This window comes from Serinus canaria, chromosome 4, assembly GCF_022539315.1.
Source record: "Serinus canaria isolate serCan28SL12 chromosome 4, serCan2020, whole genome shotgun sequence".
Taxonomy (NCBI): Eukaryota; Metazoa; Chordata; class Aves; order Passeriformes; family Fringillidae; genus Serinus; species Serinus canaria.
This window is the reverse complement of record NC_066317.1, coordinates 208,988-227,500: the sequence shown is the minus strand read 5'-3', so window position 1 is coordinate 227,500 and position 18,513 is coordinate 208,988. Positions and strand designations below refer to the sequence as shown.

The following is an 18,513-nucleotide window of genomic DNA, read 5'->3' as shown; positions in this document are numbered from 1 at the left end:
CTTATGCTCGTTAACACTGTGGGTTCCAGATTTCTCTGCTTGGCGGTGCCAGAAAAGACCAGAAATACTGTTCCAGTCCCTTTTTTTTTTTTTTTTTTTGTTGTTGTTGTTGTTGTTGTTTTTGTTGGTTGGTTGTGATTTTTTTTTTCCTTTACCCTTTCTGTTTCTTATGTGGCTTAAGAGATCCAGTTTCACCCTCACCAGTACAGCACATGCTGTATCAGTCCAGCTGAAACATCTGGGCTTGACTGTTGAATTCCTGGGAATGAGAGGTGACCCCATTTCAGCCATATGTGTGGCTCTGGCTCAAAATCAAGCTGCTGGTTGCCAATGTCTCTGCAAGGAGAAAATGGAAGCAATCTTGTGCCTCCTGGATTCGGGATCAGTTGTTTTGACTCTGGCTGGCTTTCCCCAGGAGCAGGTGAGGTGACATCCTCCTGTGTGGGCTCCCATGGATCAGACAGGTGCTCGCCACAGACGTGGCCAGGGACCTGGCTTTGGCCTTTTCCCCTTTCAGGGGCCACTGCAGAGCTACGGGGACCAGCAGGAGCCAGTCCAGGGCTCACATGTGTCGGATTATAACAAAACCAAGAAACCGCATTGGCAGCTGCTGTAAAACTGCTTGACGGAGTTGAGTTGATTAACTGAGAATTCTCAGCTGAGAATCCAGCCTGGTGGGGTGTTGTGCCTGCGCTGGCACATGCAGAGCATAGCCATGACATGGTTTTGGTTGGAAATGGTGGGTATTTGGGCACGGTAGGGTTTGGATGACAGGGCCTTAGTGAAGTGAGAAGAGAGGCCACAGGCAGCCCCGAGTCTGTGCTTAACTCAGGCACATGTGTGTCACAGCTCTGCCAAGCCCAGTCCCGTGTGGGATTCTCCTGGCCACAAAGGCCAGAACGTCACAAAGACCATCTTAGATCAGTGTGACAAAAGCCCCAGCCATGCTGGTGCCTCCCTCCTGCATTGGTGCTGCTTTCACACTTGCCGTGAGCATTTTCCCCTGCTGTGCGCCCTTCCTCCTACCCCACGTGGGCTGCACGGTGCAGGTGCACACAGGTTGTGTGAAGCTGCAGCAGATTTGAACTGTGCCCCTCCTCTGCTTCACACCCACAAATGTCCTCTCCTGCAGTGCCCAGGGACAAGCATGGCACTTAATGACACCCAGCGAGGTCTGCAGTGCCAAATGAACCGGATGGCCCCGATCAGAGATGCTGGGAATGGATTATCTGTGCCCAGCTCAGAGGTACTAGAAATGCACTAGCCAGTGTGTCAGGCTCATGGCTTGGAGTCGAGAAGAATGCTCTGTCAGTAATTTACTTCATAAATTTAACCTTTCAGCATATTTAGAATAAATCTTCACAAGTGTCCTGCATGTCACACACCCAGTTATGATTTTGAAGTTACTCAGTGACCTTTTCTGTGTTTCTCCTTCCCTCTGTGGCTGATTTCATGCAAATTTTCAGTCAAATTCACAACTGAATATACTGGAAATTCCAGCTGTTACTTGGTTTAGGGTAGACATCTCTTGTGGTTGGTATTTTATTTCCCCCATGTGGGTCTTTGTAGGGGTATCACCTTTTTTGGCATCTAGCAGAATCAACCCTTTTTTCTTTTTTCCCCCTATGGCTTCAGCTGATCTTGGTCAAGCCAACATAAGTATTTTTCCTACCAGGAAACACTAACTCAGTTTTTCTCTAGGAAAGCAGTAAAACAGGATGTAAAGTTGAGAGGTGCCATAGTGTGTGTGCATGGGCTTGTGCAGGGGTGTGTGTGTGTGTGTGTGTGTGTGTGTGTGTGTGTGTACTGGCAGAACGTTCCAGCAACCTGCCTGCTATACTTAAAAGAACTGAGGCACGTTCCTGTGTGTGAAGGGAGAGAAAATTATTTGTTTCTGTAGGGAGCAGAGTGGGGGGAGAAAGGAAACAATTGCAGTGACACAGCAGAGTGGTGCCTGAGGTGCTGATAAACTGGGGCCTTTTGGAAACATTGAAACACACATGGAGCACCTGTGTTACTGAGGTGTGCCAGACCCAAGAGTACGCTGAGCCAATGTGAATGTGTTTCAGGACAGAATATCCAGGGACAAATGAGTGAAGAGCAGAGCAGATGAGGCCCCAGAGCAGGATGCGCCCTCTGCGTGACGCACAGCGCAGCGGATGCCGTGGTGTGTGTGTAGAGCAGCAGCAGAGCACCCAGAGCCCTGCTTCCCAAAGCCCTTGCTTTGCCTGGCCCTGCCTGTGAGCTGCAGTCACTGCTGGAACATCTGTGTTTATTTTGCATGACAAACTTGTTCCTGGGCTCTGACAAAAGGCGTGCTGGTCTGGGACTGGGGTTTGGGCTCCTCGGCAGGGCTGTGCCGTAGCGCGCGGCTGGCCCTGCACAGCTCTATAATACATATTACATTACTTCATCCATAGTTAATGACAAGTGTGCTATATTTTTAATCTTTATAGCTTTATTGTGTGCAAGTGGTTTTAATAATTGGTGCTGCAGGATGGTTACTTCCCAAAATTACCCTGCAAAATTGCTGTGTTTTCAGCCTTCAGTTGCGCAGGTTGTAAATTATAAACTTGGTTAGTAATAAACTTGGCTCTCCCTCACTGCTCTGTGGAGATGCCAACCTGTAACAACAGCAGAAAGATAAATGCTGGCAAAAATTTCTCCCTCAAGCTCTCCTCATCCTATGCGTGTGGCCTGTGGGGTAAGGAGGCCCTCTGGTAACCCCTGCTTTGGCTTTGTGTGTGTGACCATGAGCAGGAAAATAACTGCAATGAGACAGGGATAGTGGTAAGGAGCAAAGGGGCTTGGGGACTCCCTGAACCTCCCCATCTCTCAAAGCCATTCCTTGGTCTCCTACCCACGTGGAGCACAAGCACTTCTGCCAGAATTGTGATAAACAAGGCATGTGGTGTCCAAATGCCTCTGTTGGTGTCCTGAGCCTGCACGTCCCTGAACTGGGGCTCTGGAATGGGATTGCACATGACTGATGCTGGGGCTGTAGCCTTGTCTTATGTGGAGTCTCTGCTCATCCCATCAGAGGGCTGAGCTTAGGGTGCTGCTCACCAGTGCAACACACGTACTGTAAAGCCTGGGGCAAGCAGAACATTTTTATTTAAGAAAAAGAGCACAAAACTGGGTGAAGGTGTTCTGGAGGCCTCCTGTTTCAGCTGGCTCATTCTGTTTGGCATTTCTCAGTTCTCTTTTTCTGGGCACGTCCCCAGCAGGATGATGGTAGTGCCTCTCCTTCCCCTGTGTACTGGGGTGCTGAGGAGTGCATCCGTCGCTCCTGTGCTGCCTTGGCTCCCAGTTTGCACCCCAGAGAGCCGGGCGCCCAGGTGCTGGGGCAGCCCCCCAAGCCCCACACACAGACAGTCCTCAGCACGCTGAGGAACGCTGTGAGCACGGCAACCACACGGCGTCTCTCTGGAGGCGCAGCTCTGGGATGGCCTCAGGTAACAGCAGCTCCTTTGATCAGGCCTGTTGCCTTCAGCCTCCAGCTGCTGGCAGTGTTCCGCTGCCTCTGAAACCCTGTTCACCCGTGGGCAATATCCACCTGCTGCCGTCCTCGGAGCCAGGCAGGGGATGCAAAATGTGCTCCTGGAGTGCCTGCAGGAGTTACTGAAATAGCTGATGATCAGCCTGCAGGAAGATGCGAGTTTGAGAGAGGGTGTCAAGGGCCAGGCAGCACTTTGAGCAACCACACAGCCTGCAGAACTGAGCAGTCCTCAGCTGGGGACAGGCTCGAGTCCTACCAGCCAGCTCTGGTTTAAAGCAACACCAAGACCTCCCTAAAATTACTGGGTTTCCTATATTTTGGCTTGGAATTAAACTTTGTGTCATTGTCAGTGACTTTTTTTAACCTTACATGGACACAAAGAAGTAATAATAGCTGTAGCAAGTCAAGACCTAAAGAGGTGATTGACAACAAATCAATTACTTTGTGCATTAAGCTTCTTTATTTCCCTTTAGAAACACTGAACACATGTGGGGTTCCTAATAAAAACATGTATCTTTAAGTCCCCAGATAATAATGAGTGCAAACATATTTCATTAGTTCTGGAGCCTTGAGATGCAAACATTTGGTTTTCACCCTTCATTCTGTGTGGGGCTGGTCAGCCTCTAATTGCTAGGAAGTGACTGGCTTTGGAGGTGGCTGTGCATTTCCAGGGTACTTGTCCTCTGTGGATACAAGTGAATTGGGGAATCTTTATTGTTTGATCAAAGTGCTTCAAAACACGTTTAGCTTGTGTCTTTGGGGCTCAGGCACCTGGTGAATGAAAAATTTTTCATTGTGAAATGTTTGAGCGTTTTCCTGTGACTTGGCTAACTCTGCACCATCCTTTTGCTGATGTTGCAGTGCCTCATGGCCCAGCTGTCTCCTCTGGATCTCTGGTGACCCAGCCCAGCCACAGCGGACCTGCCAGGTGACAACCATGAGGTTTGTCAGGAGGTGAAGGCTAAGGTAGGAGATGTTCCTGTCTTATTTACACATTAAACACATTGAAAGACAGATTACCACTGAAGCACACAAACACATGCAAACACTGTGATTCCAAGTGCATTCAGGGGCATCCACCTTTCTTCTGATGGCTGGAGCAGAACAGTGATCCTGTTTGAGCAGCGTTGGACTGAAGAAATTGAGGTAGGAGGGAAGGGATTTAAAAAGAAGTAAAGCAGCTTTTTTCTGCGCGCGTGCCTTTGTTGTCTCCTTTTAGATGCTGCGATTTCCATTTTACTTTGTGTCTATTGCCAGTTCTGCAAAGCACTGGTTCACTGTGAGCACTTGTCACAATGTGTGTGATTTCTTACTGATGGTGTCCAGTTTGTTTCAGTTAACATATTTGTGGGCAAAGATTTCATTCAGATGTGTGTTCAAGACCACCTGATTTGATAGAGACTTTGAGCAGGGTTTAATCTGCCTTGTGGAGCACATTGAGGGGGTGCCAGGCTGGGTGGGGAGGTGCCTGTGCCCATGCTGTGCTCAGCCAAGAGCTGCTCTGCTGAAGGCTTTGAGGGAGTTCTCCTCACTAATTAGTCATCCTGTCTGAAACAAATAAGATTATCACTGCTTTTTGTTGAATTTTGAAATCCCAATTATGGCTACGCTTGATGGAGGGGAGAGCAAGTTCAACAGTCCTTGTTTCCACTGTTCAAGTGTTCACTTTAGCACAAGCTGTTGTGTGTTTGAAAATCAGCGTGTTAGTTCTGTGTGTGCCTCACTCCCCTGAGAGCAGCTGCAGTGCCGGTATCAACTGGTGCGCAGTGTTCCTGGAACTGGGACCTCTTTGTGACATGAGGGGTTTGGACCCCACAGCCTGTTATGGGTGTGACAGTCCTTCTAACAGTCTGTGTGGGTGTGGTACCTGGGAGAGGAGACCTTGGGAAATGCCTGCTGCTGTTAGTAAGGTGCTGGATCACACAGGGGAATTGAGCAGGTAAGGCTGGAGGTAACCCAGTGTGGGGCAGGGGCACAGCCTGAGCACAGGCTGTTGGGAGCTGAATGTGCTGAGCTCAGGGCAGCTGTGGCACCTGCTGGGCTGCCTAAACCAGGGGTCGTGTCCCATTTACCTTTTGCAAAGAGTGTAAAGAGACAGAACTGAACAAAGTCCCTCCTCAAGGGAGGGGGGTGTATCAGCTTAACCCCCAAATCAGCCATGAGGTGAATCTGATCTCAAATGCTGGGACACCACAAAGCATTGTCCTTAGTAAGTGCACTTTTCCTCTGACAGAATGCAAATTAGTTAATAGTTTCCAGCAACCAAAAATGTACTAAAGCATGATTTGAGCAGGAAGGAAGCCACCAGCAGAGCTGCCACCTCTTTGACAGCTCTTCTAATCACCATAGCTTTATCAAGAAGTGTTAAGTTGTATTTTTTTATTGATATTTAAGAATAAATTCTTACAACATCATCTCTATAAAAGGTTCATCACAGACCAAATACCACTCTAACCTTTTAAGCTTCTACAGTAAAAACTGTCGTCTTTATTTATCTAAGTTTGGGAGAGATACAAATGTAATCATAACCCCCAAGGCAAAATTTTATAGCAGTTTTCAGAACTCCTCTCTATAAAAACTACTCAAAGCTACCAACATAAAAGCTCCCAATAAAATTTGCTTTAGATCCTAGTCATAAAACATGATTTTTTTTCCTGGTCCTGGAACTACAGGTGTCCAATTGGCAGCACTGGTCGCTGCCGCATCCCCTGGCAATGTCAGACTCCACGTATCTGCTGGGTCGGGTGGGCAAGGAGGGGCTGCTACCCCCGAGCTCTGCCTTGGCTCATCCCAGCACAGCCTGTGGGTGCCTGGTGCTGTGCCTTGTGGCAAGCATGGGTGCAGGAGGTGTGGCTGGAGCAATTCTGGAAGTGAGCAAAATCTTTGGGTATGCCAAGAGCTGTACCTTAAAAACAAGCTGAAAAAGAGTATCACAGGCAGTAATGTAGAACACGGGACTCTTTCCTCTGTTGCTTGGCTGTTTAAACATTAGGGATCTGCCCTTGTTTGCAAGACTGGTGGCCCTCCAGGTCTTACTTTGGTGAATAGGAATCCATGCACCAGAGGTTGCCTTAATTAAAGATTCCTTACTGCTATTTGCACATACAGTGTTAGTAGCAAGTAGAAAACCCTTTATGTACATTTAGCTGAGAAACCTAATCTGGACCCGTGTGCCATGAGGTTGGGCTGAGCTGAGCTGGAGGGAATGAGGTTGGGCTGGCGGGAGCCCAGGCCGGCTGTGTTCTTGAAATGTAGTGCAGGAGTACATCTCTACAGGCTTTAGTGGACTCCTGGCAACTAAAGGTTCGCACTTGATAATGTGCTTTTACTGTGCAGCGTGGATTTAACCCTACTACCTCACTCTGGATGCTTTCTGTTCTGAGACCTGAACCTGTTCTTCTGAATGCAATTAGGAGAAAATTAAACATAGCACAAAGCTGCTGCTGGTAAAGGAGAGCAGAGACAATTCCTAGATGTGAAACAAAAAGCACAGCCACCTTCTTTGGGGTGCACACCTCAAAGCATCCCTGAAATGTCATGATAAGAACAACTTGATAGAAAAGTGTGCTTGGATGCAAGTATTTTTCTGGGACAAAATACTACTGTGTTGATTCCTAAAGCTGCTTTTTTCAGGGGCAGCAGGAGGTTGGAAGTGGTACAGAAAGCCTCCACCTGGTGGCCCACATCTTGTGTTTGTAGGCCTTGGCCTTGCTTGTCATTCTAAGCCCCCGCCGCATGCTCTGACTATTCTATAGCTGGGAAAGATTAAATGGTTGCTCATCTCAGCTGATGGTCCTTGTGAGGAGGGTGGGAAGCCCACAGTCCCATCTTCTGGGAAGTTTCCTTCCCATGGTGCTTCCCAAGAGCTTTTTCTCCTGACTCCTTGTGCTTTTCTGCAGAGACATCCTAGGGAGCTCTAGGACTGCCAGGAAGGGGCAGTCACGGAAATCAGGTAGGTCCAATAGTTGCATAACATGTATAATAAAAGCTGTGATAAATGGCAGGGCTCTTCTGTTTATGTTAAAGTACATTTAAATTATGAATCTGTCTTCCCAGTTGTGTGTGATGTTCAGAATTGGCTCTGGGTGCATTCCCAAGCTGGCTGTTAGAACTGTGTTTCCATCTCCCTGTGTTTGGAGAGGCTGCTGGGTATTCCTCTCTGCTGGGTCTGTGATTACTGGGTTGTTCTGCTTTGTGGGCGCTGACACAGGAACTTCTCTCCAGTGTCCATCCTGAGTTATCAGTTAGCTTAGGGCTGTTGGGTCTTTGCTGTGCCCTAACCAAGAAAAGCTGTATTGAATGTATGTTGGTGAGAAAGGTCAGAGAAAGGATGTTTTTCTTGTCTGAACGACTGACAGACTGATAGCTTCTCAGCTGCATGGGCAAAACTACACAGCAGCCACCAGCTCTTCCTTGCCTCCCTTCTTCCTGACAGTCTTGAGGGAGCCTGAAGCATAGAGTATCCTGTGAGTCCTAAATGGCCTTCAACAGCCATGTCCTCACAAAGCCACGTCCTGACAAAGAAGTTAAAAATCCATACTAAACTAATGAGACTGTTCCTGTAGTGGCAACCACAGACTCCCTCTTATGGCACCTTTTAATTATTGTTACTAATGATAGGGGTTTTGGGTCACTGCTTCTGGAAAGAAGCAAACCAGGAAACTTGTTTCTCCTAGAAACAGGCATTCCAAGCTCCTGAGGCAGAGGCTCAGAGGGCACAGGAGACACAGGGCTCTTTGGCTGGTGCACTTGGGGACCCGGGGCTGTGTTGCCTCTCTGGGTGTTGATAAACACAGCCATTCATTCCCTGTGCCTTTGTACCTTTTTCCTCTCCTGAGCTCCAAAGGCATTTTATTTTCCTTCAGTTTTGGCATGGGATCAGAGGGTGGCTCTCTGCCTCTGATCTAGGTAAAATAGTCATAATTTGAGGTAGGTGCTGTTCACATTATTCATTGCTCCTGGCAAAACAAATGTTGGTTTTAAAATATGGTCATTAATATTTGGAGGAAGTATTTAAGCCACCTGGATTTTGAGCAGAGCCAGGCTGCTGGGTGGGGGCCTGGTAGCTCTCAGACACAGACAAGCAGGCCTAGTGATAGCAGGTGAGACTGCACAGCCACATTCCCAGCCTGCAAGGTGGAAGTGCCAGTGGATAGTCACCACCCTCTATGTCCTGTTCAGCTGTGGCTCAAGGGAGAGTGGCAAGGTCCAAGCCCCAGGTGCTCCTGGACAGCAATAGGCTGGTTTTAATGGTTTTTACTTCCCTTGTGAAAATAAGCATGTTTGCAGCAGAGTGTGAGGTGGTTGACTCTTGTGGGTGTTTATCCTCAAAAAGGCTAGGGAAAAGGAGGAAGAAGCTGTTGTCATTCTGTGCTTGCACTGAGTAGAGGTTTCCGTGTGAGACTTCTGCAGCTATTGATGGCCTGAACTCCCCTTATCTCTGCCTTACACGGGGCTGTCAGGCACCTTTTGTGAAGGCTTGACAGCATCATCAATACTGGCATTAGAGCTCCTTGTGCAGCTTATGAGGATGGGATGGGTGTGATGGATATGGAGCCATGTGAGAAATTGGGCGAGGTCACTGCCATTTTTTTTCCTGGCTTTCTCAGAGGCCACATTTGCTTCCTTGAGTTCTCACACAGGGACATGAATTGATTGGTGCTGCTGCGAGTCAATTGGCAGGATGAGTCGGGAACCCCCAGGGACTCTGCCAGATGGATGGATCGGGTGGGTCCAAACTGAGCTCTGGGACTGCTGGGCCCTCAGACTTTGGATGCAAGGAACCCCTCTGGAAGCTCTTTCTGGGGATAGACACTATCTCTGTGCTCTGTGAGGTGGAGTTGTCTGGCAAATTGTAGTGCCCTCACAGGGCACTACAGAAATTGGACTGTTGTGCCTGTTCTCTCATCTCCAGTTTCATTTCCCTGTGCTACTGCTGTCTCTGGCTGTGGTAACAGAAAAGGATCCTTCCCCAAATGTCTCCCAGTTGTCACCTGGAACTCGTGCAGTTTTTCCAGATTCTCATACTGCCCTCAGAGCCTGGCTGGAGCCTGAGGGGAGAGGCTGTGTGGATGTGGTTGAGGGGCTGTACCAGTGCACTCGTGGGGCAGTGAGAGTGGGATGAGCAACCATATTGCAACTCCCAGAGTCTCTGTGGCTCCCTCGCTGCTCCAGCTGGGAAATAATCTGCACCAGACTTGTTTCCTGGCACCAGCCAGCTTCCTTGGTGCCAGCTCCAATGTGTAGGCTGGCACATTGCAGGAACAGGGAATGTGTGTGGGGCAAAAGAAGTGGAAACAGTCCTGGCTCCGTCACCTCTGCTCTGACCTACCCTGGCCCCTGATGGCCTTGCCTTCATGGGGTGGAAAAACTTCCAGGACAAGACATCCTTCTTTCCTCCTGGTTTATACCATTTCCTCCTATTCACTTTACTGATGGTGCTTACGGGCACAGAATCCACCATGTTCCAGGTTAAGTGCAAGCTATTCCCATTCTGCCAAGGACGGTTCATACCAGAAGCGGGACGTCACTTCCACTGATCTGTCTGGGAAATAAACCCCAAAGCAGTAGGGAAGAGCTAGTTTTGGTTAGATTTGGCTGTGTTCCTCACAAGCCAGTGGAGGTGCAGTAGCATGTGTGGCTGCCGGAGCCGAGGCTGCCACAGGGACCTGACAGGGGAGTGAATTCCCATGCTTGTTTTACAGTAAAGGCTGGCTTGGTGCTGCTCCACGTGTGAAAGCTCCGTGGGATTTGCCTTGAACTATGTTTTTAGCAGACATTAAAGTGCTGGCCCCGTCCTGCAGCAGAGTGGTGAGCCTCTGGGAAATGGCCTTTTGGAAAATCGTTCAACAATATTTTTTTAATGCTCCCACTCTTTCCAAGTGTGCTCTGGTTGACCTGAGGCACAGGATAGGCGGCAGCTGCAAGGACAGTGTTAGGGTGGGACGTTCCCACTGCACCAGAGCCAGGCTGTCTGCCACAGAGAGGAGGTGGGATGCTGCCTTATCCTATTAACTGTGGGACCTTCTACCTGGAGATGAAAGAACAAAAGCCTGGGCAGACAGTTAATTATAGCTTCAGCTTCACCAGCAGAGTTAATGAATTTTAACGTGCCTCAATTAATAACTAATTGGGTTTTGCACCTCGGCTGTGAGTGGAACTGGAGGGGTGTCCAGGAAAAAAATGGTCTAAAGATGAGAGATTTTAATTGAAATACTGTAGGATTCTTGTACAGGGAAATGGTTCTCGGTGTTATTGTACGGTTTGAATGCAGAGAGAAATTAAAGGGGAAGTTGTTTCCAAGAGAAAACCAGTGGCATCCTTACAGTGCCAGCAAGACACAGCATTATTGTGTCACCTGTAGTGTACTGTTTGGACAGTCTCCAGTTCCTGGCATTATTGTGTCACCTGTACTGTGCAGTTTGGAGAGTCCTCTATTCACAGCATTATTGTGTCACAGAGAAGTGGGTCCTGCAGGCACACCAGGATGTTCTGCCTCAGAGTTCCAGGAGTCAGAGAATTTAGGTAGAAAGAAATTATACGTAACATAAATTTTTTTATGCTCTAGGCTGGAATGTGCCTGGTAGTGCTATTGGTCTAATGAGATATTTTATGTCTGTTTCTGTGGAAAGAGGATTATTTTTTAAGCCTACAGTTAGGAGAATGTCCAGTGTTTTGCTGTGATTAGCATTAATTCAGGCTCTGGTGGGCCAGAGGAAATGACCAGAGGTAAAGGTAGCAAAGGTTGAATTGTGTTTGCAGTAGTTTAAAAGAGTGATAAATCCTGTAGAGTGCAGAAATAGAGGAACACTCTGCATCTCAACCAGCAGAAAATTGTCGTCTTTTGAATTTGATGCTCTGAGTGTGAAGGAAGAAAGGAAAATATATCTATATGCCATTTCCTCCTTCAGCACCATTTCCAGGGAATATTTATCAGCAGCCTCAGCTACCAGGCAGGAAAACACCCAGAAGCCAAAGTGCAGATTTTAGTTTGTTTTGTTTTTCTCTTTTATTTTTCTGGCTGTATTCAAACCCCCTCAGAGAGAATGTGGAGTAATAAGAAAAAGAAAAGAAATGAATTTATTCAATGCAGCATTGTCAGGCACCGACCCTCCACCGATGACTATTTACGCTGGGCTGCTCATCATGCCCTTCACAACTGCTGCACAATAAATAATAAAAGATTAAAACCTTAAACCTGGAAAACTTAGGAAAAAAATATTAGAAAATTTTATTTCGGATTATAAAAATCCGTGAATGATTTACTTTAAGGGACAATTTCATTGCTGCCATGTGCAGGAACTAATGATCATGGAGGGCTCCGGATTGGTGAGGAGGCTGCTTGGGAAACATAGTCATGGGTAGGTGATAAAGTCACCTTGCTCCCGCGCTGCCTCACTGTCACCGCAGTGGCTTTCACCATTTGTTACAAGAAAATGATGGTCCATGTACATATTTATACGTGGATGGCAATAACATTGGCAATAACCCTCCCTGAGGCAGCCACCTTGTTTTAGGGAGCCCGGCTCACTTCCCGGTGCCAGCCCTCGCCCAGCATGCAGGGAGGTGAATGGAGCTTGGGTGATGGACGTTTGCAATGGCAACTCTTCTTTGTCATTCAGGATGTTGCTTGAACCGAGAGCGGGTGCCAAGTGTGCCAGGTGCTCCCGTGGCACCCCCTTAGCGAGGAGATGGGTCTGTAAGAGCCTTCCAGTCCTCTCCAGAGAGCAGCATGTCTGCTGGTACTTGGGTGGCTGGAGTGTGCCTGGCTGGGCATTGCCCTCGTGTAAAAGTGGGTTTGTGCTGGCCATGGGGAAAGGCTGCTGGTTCAGCAGCAAACCGTTGCTTGAGTTTTGTTTTGTGTTTTTAAACACCCACACACACTGCGCAATTAGAACATTCGTGTCAGGGCTATTGTTGGGTAAGGCTGTCAATTGGAGCAGCAATTGATGGTGCCGAAGCCTAGGAAAAATACCACTAAAAGCAAAAGACAGTATAGGGTACAGAAAGCAACTGACTGTGCTTTGGGGCACAGAGGGACACAGCTGGAGGCACCTGGGAGGTTTATTAAGTCCCATTTGGAAAACTTCTCTGTGTGTCCCAGCCCTCTGCCTTGTCCATGTCTTTCTGCATTTATTCAGTCTAGCATGTACTAATTTCTTTGCTCCAAATTCAGGTTTTGCCATTTTTGTGTCTTGATTTCAGGCGTTTGTCATGTTTTACCCCAGTCTCTCTGTGTCCAGTGGCAAAGTTCCCTGGTTTTGGTGACTTATTAGAGTGTGCAGTTCTCGCTAGGGTGCCTTCTTGCCTTTTGTCTTGGCCTCATGCTCAGGAGGCTGCTGAAACCTTTCTGGGTCTTCCTACCACCCTCTGTTAATAAAAAATAAATCAGTGTGTAATGGTAGGAAAGAGGTTATGAACTCGATGCTACTGATAAGCGAGTTCGTTCCATGGGGTGAGGTGACAGCAGATGGAGGTGTTAGGAGACAGTCCCGGTAGCCCACAGGCTCTGGTGCAGCCCAGTTCCACCTTCCCCTCACCTTCTGAAGCGCATGCAGGCTGGGCAGCATTTTGGCACCTGCCTGTGGCTGCACAGAAGGGGCTGGGAGCGGAGCCTGCCAAGTGCCGGGCCCTGGAGGAGCCGCCAGCCTGAGTCCCACAGGTCACCAGCCATGCATGCACGGCGCCTGCTCCCGGAGCGTGTCCCGCTCCGTGTCTCACAGCCCAGCTCCTGGCTGGCGTCCCCACTCCGCGTGTCTCCTCCCGAGGGGGCTGCGGCCGGAGGACAGCCGCAAGGTCACAGCAGCTGTAGGTTTGTCAGGTTTGCGGGCTGCGGGAGGGGCCGGGCTGGCTGGGCTCTCCGGAGCCATGGGAGCCTGCGTGAGGGAGGGGTCGCTGCGTGTGACTCCTGAGCCCAGAGGGGCGGCATTTGCACTCGGAGGGGTGTGAAGTGCCCCTGGGCAACCTGTGATTTTCTGCGTGGGTCTGGCTGCTGCTCCTCACACCCCAAAGGTGACTGGGCCATGGGGAGGGCGGGCAGGGGTGCTGGGCACAGCCCAGCAGAGCTTGGCTGTCGTACGTGGGTAGCCAGAGCAGTGCACTGTGGCCACCGTGCTTGTCACCGGAGCCTGCAGGTGCCCTTGATTCCAGGGCCAGATCAGTACGGGCACGCTCCCCTAGGGAAGCACACACAAATTCTGGGCTGAGGCACAAGGCTAAAGGCATCTCCAAACAGCCATAGTCAGGCATGTCTGCCCTAAGAGATGCTGCTATTTGTCTTGAAATGAGTAAAGTAGTGGGGGAGACCCCCACCTCAGCCTGCTGGCCATACACAAATTGCGTACAGAAGGTTTTAAATTTCAGTGGATTTTAAATTTTTAATTTTTAAATTTCATGTTTGTGGCACAGCTTGTGTTTCTGCTGGTCCTAATGAATCAGTGCTGACTTCATTTATCTATGTTAAATGTTTATATCTCATTTGGAAGTTGGATGTGAGTGAGGATTTAAGGCCAGCATTCCTTATTTTCTTAAAGCAAGGTTTCACATCTGCATTTACAGGGAGTAAACATGTAAGGTCCTCTCATGTGGCCAAACTGCAAATGGCATTCAGAGCAAACCGATATGCAGTGTATTTTTGTCCATATTTCTTCTGCTTTGCTTAACACCTGCCAACCATTTCAGGAGAGGCCCTTGGTGAGATCAAACAATTATTAGTGGGCCACCAAGCATCCTTTCCTGTCAGCTGCTGTCCAAACCCTCCATCCCAGTGCTGCCCTCCCCTCCGCCCCCACAAACCACTCACCCTTGGTTACCTGCAGAGGTGGCAGCTGAATGCAGTGTGCCTCTGTCAGCATAGGGAGGTTTTGTGCTTTAAAGCCACTCTCTCTTAGCGGCGCTGGTGGCTTTGCCTCACAGTCCCTGAGTGAGCTGCTGCGGGTAGGGGCACCTTGCGCTACATCTGATAGGAGTCTCGGTGGCAGAAAGGTGTGATTGAGACAAGGCAGAGCTGGTACAGACTGGCATTATTGTATCCCATCACTCTGGTGGAGAAACGCTCAGGGGCACTTACTGTAACCATGTCTGTTACTCACGTAGTAACTCGCCCTGATCCCGTGGGGATTTAAGCTGTATTTGACATGAAGTGAAATGGATTTTCATTCACCCATACAGACACTTGCAGCAGTTTAAGCAGCTCCATTTCCGAAGTAGTTTTAGGGCATGGGATCTCAGGCACAGCTGGGGGCGATAGGGAAGGGGAGGGGAGCGGAGCTGTGGTGGCTGAGGAGCCCAGAGGTGAGAGCCCCAATAAAAAAGATGGTGCAGGTACCTGAGTGCCCTATCCAGCATAGCTTGCAGGTGCTTATCAGAGCCCAGCTTTCCTGAGAGGAATTTAGGGCTGTTCCTGTGCCCTGGGGTGGGCCAGCACACTCCATGCTCAAAGCACAGCAAATGAGAGTATTCTGCCTAAAGCACTTAAGGTTTCTTCCTGTTGTTGTTGCTCTGATACCGAGCAGAGATTTACGAGGTACTCCAAGGTGGTGATTGAATGTATCTGTGCTTCAGGACCTAATCATGTAAGCAGGAATTAAAAAAGGTTTTTTTTAGAGGAATGCCAGCTCCCCAGCATTTGCCACAGTTGTTGGGGATTCTACCTAAGCCCACAGCAGAGGTGCATTTCTTTCATTTATTTCGATATCCAAATCTACTTAGGGAAGGGAATTAGTTAGATTAAGTATTTACAAAAGAGAAACTGGAGAAAAGATGAGCAAGTTCCCCACTCCCAGAAAGATACTGCATTGGCTGTAAAAAGAGTTCCCAGGGTATTCTGTGTTTTACTCCCCTGTGTCATTCCTGCCCTGTGCAGAAAGAATCTCTCCTGTGTCTATGTCAGGAGGGTGACAAGCCAAAACTGCCCTCAGTGCCTGTGGGGAGAGAGAGGGAACTGGTCAGCACATCCCAGCATGGGGAATCCCAGTGAATGGGATTGGGTTGAAGATAGGAACCACTTTCTCTACCTACTAGCAGGAGTAAGGCTTTATTGCTCATTGATGAATACCCTGAGCTAGAACAGTTTGTAACCCATGAGGAAGGCGCTGCCTTTGCTGCTTCTGTTTGCTGTCTTGTGTAAAGTTAGTGGGTGACTTGGAGTGCCCACAGAAGCCCTCCAGATGTAGGATTCCCCTGTGGGTCACTCAAATGTGACTTCTGTTTCTGTCCAATTTTAGTGGGATTTTCCTTGTGGAATCAGAGCTCAGGTTTAAGGTCAGAGCTCTCCTTCAAATCATGTTCATGTTGTTCGCTTTCCCAGGGCAGCTCTCCTTCCCCTTGGAAAGGAGAGAGCCTGAACTTTGCTGTCTTGCCAGGGCCAGAAAACACATGGGATGACTGCCAAAGACAGGTGTCACTGTCCCCTCTCCCAGCACGTCCCATCCATTCTATTGCCCCTGGAACAGAAGGAGATGGGAGTGGGGAGCAACAGAACGTGAACACCTTGCTAGGAGTCCCCCAGACCCATGACAGAAGCTTTGAGACGTGAGCTGTACCACTGCTGTGTTGTCCCTTCTCACAGAGCAGATCCCCAGCCCTGCTGCCACTGTTGCATCTTGGCAAAGGGGAGCCCTTTTTAGATCTGTGAGCTGGGAATTCCCTTTCTAGAGGTCTTCTTGACTTCCAGTTCAAAACACTTCATAGCACATTTCCCATTGCCATTTCTCAGCATCTTGCCACCAGGAGCAGCAGCTTTCATACAGGTATGAGTTAGATTTGGGTTTTGCTAAAGGCTGTGGGGAGACATCCTGTTCCTTCCTGTCATTCCATGTATACTTTGAAGAGCTGTGCTAATTGTTCCCTTTGAAGAGTCAAACCCCTGAACTTCTGAAGCACTACTTCCCTGCCAAAAACACTGCCAGATCTGTCTCCTAAGCTTTCCTGACCGCAGATTGCTAAAGCAGGTACTCATGTTCCATGGTAAGTCATTCAGGCACTACAAAACTCCAGAATGTGGGTGTGGAGGCCAGTTTCTAGGTGCAATTTAGAGGTGACCCTGGGTGGTAACTGCTGCATAGCTCCATATGGAGTGTAGGCACTGCCTGGATCTCTGAGTGATCCCAGAGTTGGCTCCAAGCTTGTGCCTACAGCTCAGTACAAGCTTGGAGCCAAACTAGAAGTCCAGCAAACTGGAGGAGTTTCAGGCAAGGTCCCTGCTTGGCCTCGCTGAGCAATAAAGTTGTTTCAGCTTTTCTCTTGCTCCACAGGCTCTTAAGCTGGAACCAAAACCCAGGAGCAAAGGAGAACGGTGTTTGGGTTCCATAGGAGGGGGTCTGAGCAGCCCCAAAAAGCAGAGTTGCTGTGTTGTCTCAGTGCTGTGCTGGCAGCCACTCTGGGCTCTGCAGAGAGTTTTCACAAGGTCCCTGCATGTGGCACTGACTCACTGCAGACACAGCCCCTGGAGCATTAACAGCTGGAGCAGTTTCCAGCCCAGAGTTTTCCAAATTATGAACGTTCATGAAAGGAGAAACAACGCTGAAAGTTTTTAAGGATTTGGTTTTGTAAAAGACGTCTGGGTTGGAGGTTTGTGTTACCTTGTAAGCATCTGTGTCTTTCGTGTGCTGGTATTTCAGTGCATCACCTGGTTCTGTCTGTGTGTTTGGAGTTCTCTCCCATATGCCTTTGCTCTTGTCCCTTTTTTACTGAGCCTTCGGCTTTCCTGAAGGAAAAACGGTTCCTAGCCTTTGCAAGCACCCTTAAATGTCCCCCACCTCCTCCCAGCTGCTCTGTTCTCTTTTGGCTCTGCTTTAGGAATGTTTTGGAGGAGCTAGGAGATGGGATCTTGTAGGAGTTACAGGCAAATAAGCTCTGTGCACAGAAGGAGGAAACAAATCCCAACTTTCAGCTAGGTCCTAATAAAAAATCCCAAGCAACTTCCATCAAACCAGTGACATTGGCTCTTCTCTCATGCCTGTTCCTGAGAATGACAAAGTGCCATAAGAAACCAGTTCTTTGAAAGGCAGACTGTGGTAATGTACTGGGATTTTTTGTGCCGAGCACAACTCCGGCCGTGACGTCACCTCTGTGGTCTCCCCACTGGTGACATGCAGGAATGCCTCGCCATTGACTGCAGCCATAATCCGCTATGTGCCAGCCAAAATCCCAGCCTGGCAGCAACCCCCTGCTTTCCATCGTGGAGGCCCAAGGATGGAAAGAACCAAACCTCCTGCGTTTGATTTACGGAGCTGGTCATTAACAGAGCCCAGCTCTGGTGATTAATGCAGCGCTGGTGTGGGGCCCGATACAAATAAAAGGTCTTTGCAGTTATAGTGAGATATCCCTGCGTGGCAGCTCCGGGTATAAACTCAGCTGTCACTGTGTGCTTAGCTATGGGAAATGGAGCAAAGCAGGGCCGAACTCTTTGCGTCCCACCTCAGCTGCATGTCACAAATAACAGCCTTGAACACCCTCGTCAGCAAGTCCATTTCCTGTGGCTGCCGGCAGCAGTTCCCAGGCCAGGTGTCCTCTGCACAGAGAGGAGAGCCAGTGGTGGCATGGCGCAGTGGGCAACAGTTGTGAAGTATTCATGTAGCCTGTTTATGGGAATGCTGATGGTGACAAGGCCATAATGGGTGTCTTGCACTTTGTGTCCCTGCCAGGGGAGGGGAGCTCTGTGGGGGGAGGCTGCGGTGTGCTGGAAACTGAGGCATCATGTTACCAAAGCCTTGTATGATGTGCAACAGAGCGCCCAGGAAGCCTTGGCAAGGGAAGGGCGAGGCTGGATAGTACCTGGTGATGTTCCCCCCAGCCTCACAGTATGCCTAGTGGGAAATGGGAGGCTGAAGGCAGCACTCATGTAAGAGACACCTGACAAGGGCGGGTGACAGCCTTGTTGCTTTGTCCCTCATGTTTGCTGGTGACATCCCTCAGACCTCCCTGACTCAGAGACTTCTTCTGGTGTCTGTCCAGATTTTTCTGATGTTTTCTTGGAGTTTGGGGTGGATGTGAGGCACTGGAAGTTAATTTTT

The 18,513-nt window shown here is 49.1% G+C and overlaps 1 long non-coding RNA gene across 1 annotated transcript in view; it reads left to right on the top strand.

Moving 5' to 3' along the window:
• Positions 1–4,374: 4,374 nt before the first annotated feature.
• The window catches only part of LOC127059513 (uncharacterized), a 54,106-nt gene continuing 39,967 nt past the window's right edge, over positions 4,375–18,513 (top strand). Inside the window, exon 1 of the long non-coding RNA XR_007777430.1 lies at positions 4,375–4,465. This is a non-coding gene — a long non-coding RNA (uncharacterized LOC127059513). The remainder of the gene's footprint in view (positions 4,466–18,513) is intronic.